The following is a 3,571-nucleotide window of genomic DNA, read 5'->3' as shown; positions in this document are numbered from 1 at the left end:
TATTTGACTCTGGCTATAGATATTACCACTCCCCTGTTCCCGCTCCTTTTTTTGTTTTTGTTTTCTTCTTGTTAGCACTGCTGTTCAGTGCAGAAAGAAAAAAGTTGTCTAAACACACACCAACATTCAAAGAGATGGTACAAAAATAAAACATAAATAGGCCTATCTGAAGAGAGTGGTCATACAGTCCTAGAGTAGGAATTGGGGGCCTTTGGATCCCTGTATCTAGTTTACTGGTCTTCCTCCCATATCCATTTATTGAGTTACAATGACCTTTAGCCTAAGTCAAGTGAAAATTTTCCCACTCCCAGGCTTTGTGATTTTAGATGGGACCTTGGAAGAAGTTTTACACAGATCCTTGGTAAGAATACAAGGTTGAATATAGGTGAAGGGACATGGTATTGACCTCATTCTTCATGTATGAAACCTGAAATGAACCCAGTTGCAGTTTGATTAAAGCATTGTGCCATTTAGTGCAGCAGAGAACTCTGTGATAGCTTTAATAAGACACATTTGTACAACTTTATTGACACATGGTTTTGTTCCATTTTTTACCACTGGTTCCATATTTATTTAGATTTATAAGTGCTAATAAACCAAACATTTGATTTCTCAGCTCATTTTGTACACGGTATGAAAATGTTTTGCTCCAGATCTACTCCACCCTTCACTATGTTCTGTGTCCCAGGAGGCCAACCTTTATGAATTGCATCAATGAGTTTACTTGTTCTCTGGTGTTTGGTGAGTTCCATCAGTCAGAGGTACCAGAGAGGGATGGTTGGACAGTGAGTCAGAGTATTCCAGGTGTTTCCCCTACCAGTCTGCAAGTTGGCAGCAGCTGCATTCTTTTATTTTTTATAAATTTATTTATTTTTGGCTGTGTTGGGTCTTCGTTGCTGTGCGCGGGCTTTCTCTAGTTGCAGTGAGCGAGGGCTACTCTTTGTTGCGGTGCGCGGGCTTCTCATTGCGGTGGCTTCTCTTGTTGTGGAGCACGGGCTCTAGGTGCATGGGCTTCAGTAGTTGTGGCACGTGGGCTCTAGAGCGCAGGCTCAGTAGTTGTAGTGCACGGGCTTAGTTGCTCCGTGGCATGTGGGATCTTCTCAGACCAGGGCTCGAACCCGTGTCCCCTGCTTTGGCAGGTGGATTCTTAACCACTGTGCCACCAGGGAAGCCCACAGCTGCATTTTTTTTCTTAAAAGCCACAGCTCCTGTCATGTCGTCTTCTATAAGGTATAGCTCTAACTCTGCATCACTCCAAAGAATTCTGTATCTTAGTTGCATTAACCATATTTTAAGTGTTCAATAGCCACCTGTGACTAATGGCTACAGTATTAGACAATATAGATGTAGCACATTTCCATCATTGCAGAAACATCTGGACTCCACTGAGGTACTTCACCAGCTTGACTTGGTTTCCCTTAACCCTGCTCACCCCCTTTTAATTAGTATCTTCATTAAACTCTCCTCAATTATCCCCTTTAAATGGACCATCTTTCCTGGTGAGCCTTGTGAAATCCATGAAACATCTTAGGTATTCATCCTTAAAACTTGAGCCTTAATTTGTCATCTAAATTGTGAATACCTTGTGAAATTCGTGTGTCAAGAGGTAGTGGCTTTGTTGGTACTTAAGTGTACCACTTCAGTATTTCTTGTTAGTCTTCAATCCTTGAAACCTTAATAATAACTTGAGATTCTACAAGTACCGAAATTCTACAAGTACTATCAATGTTAACATCTTGATGGACTTAGTATGACCGAGAATCTTTTTTCCCTAAATATTTTAATTAACAACTTTGCATATAAATGCATGTAAAAAGTGTTCAATATGGAAAACCAAGTAGCAAACACAAGCCTAGTGTATGGAGAGGGCAATGCTGGCTCTGTTGGATGAAAGTTCCCAGGAGAAGACAAACTGAATAAACTGTTGTTTAACTTCAGCTTCCCTGAGACTGCAGAGCCCTTTCTGGGAGAGTTATTAGGTACTGTCATGAGTCCTGGTAAACAAAGGACTTACTATGGCTAGGCATCTGCAAGGCTATCAGTGGGCCAGGTACTAGGTTACTGGCAGGACTATTACTGGAAGGGGAAAAGGCTTCTCTGTATTTTTTAAGTTCACCACAAGCCTACCTCCAACTTTTAGGAGCAGATCAAAGCAGAACATTAATGAAGTGAGTGTTCTCAGCTATGTAGTAGTTAGTACCAGAATTCTAACCTAGAAATAACTCCAAAGCCCAGGGTACCCCTTCCATTATGTTACTTCTTAGATGGTACCATCAACCATTATTATTTCATTACTTTGGGGCCATATAGAGGGGTGGGGGTGGGGGTGGGAGGCTGTCAGGAGAATGTGGATGTATGCCAGACCTAAATTACTAGCACAGTGAGCCTATTCTCTCGAGTGCTGCCCAGTATGGCGCATTATGAGTAATTGGGCTTGTTCCACATTTCTATGTGATTACCAGATTAAGCATGCCCTCCACCTCTGACCCTACACATGCATCATACTCAGTGAAGGAGTTATTCATTTCTCAAGCTCTACTCTTTAGAGCACTTAGAGTTTTGTCCTCAACATTAACTCTGTGCCTTTGGAGCAGCACTCAGAGGTACTGGATCCCAGTTTCATAACAGTAATCCACAGCAGTTAGAGATGCGGGCCAGATTAAGAACTGAAGTTGGACTGTGTTTTTTGCTTCTCCATTTCACCTCTGAATATCTTTGTTTTAAAATTCTAGTATGGAGCTCTGGGGTAGTTATGAGAGTTATCAACTTCTTGATTGCAGTTTCCAGCTGATCTTCATCCCTTTTTGCTCAACAATGGACCATGCTTACCCCATATCCATTGGAAATGAAATAAGTTCACTTTGCCAAAAGGCTAATCTGAGGGAGTAGGAACATGCATAAATGTGCTTGCGAGCACATGAATACAGGATTTTCCTAGGATGTGCTGATGCTTCACTGGGCATGACTTGGTGTGTAACTCTCAAAGTAAGTTTAACGGAGAGGAAAGACCTTGCCCTAATATTTATGTGAAAAGTCATTTGCCACCTAATTGGCAGACTAAGACTGGGAAATAAATTGTAATAAGAATGATTTTTAGGATATTACACTACATAGAGCTTTTCTCATTCCCTAGCTATTGTCCACATTTTTAGGCTTTTCTAATGAAAAGAGCCTCAACCTCTGATTCATATTTAGACTTGCTATTTCAGGAAAAGTTAGCAAAACTGATCTTTCTTATTCATGGATACATCAGCAATTTAAGGAGGAAAAAAGCTTTGCCACCACCCTTCCTCCCCCATTGTCTTGCTTTTTTCTAATTTTCATTTTCTTCTCTATTAATATTTATTATACATACTATGTAATTCTTCATTGGCAGCTTTTTCATAAAGCCAGAATCTGACATTCCCTATCTCACAAGCTTCATCCCCTGCCACTCCTCCTCCTCTTACTGACATCCCACTTATATAGGAAGTATACCTGGGACCCAAAGAACAGAATACTGTTACATGCTTCCATTCTTTTACTTACCGTGTTCTCCCTGTTGGGACTCTTAAGACTGCCTCTCCTACCT

The sequence above is a fragment of the Balaenoptera borealis genome (genome assembly GCF_965194805.1).
Source record: "Balaenoptera borealis genome assembly, chromosome: 3".
NCBI classification, from domain to species: Eukaryota; Metazoa; Chordata; class Mammalia; order Artiodactyla; family Balaenopteridae; genus Balaenoptera; species Balaenoptera borealis.
Note: the sequence above shows the minus strand (reverse complement) of the source record.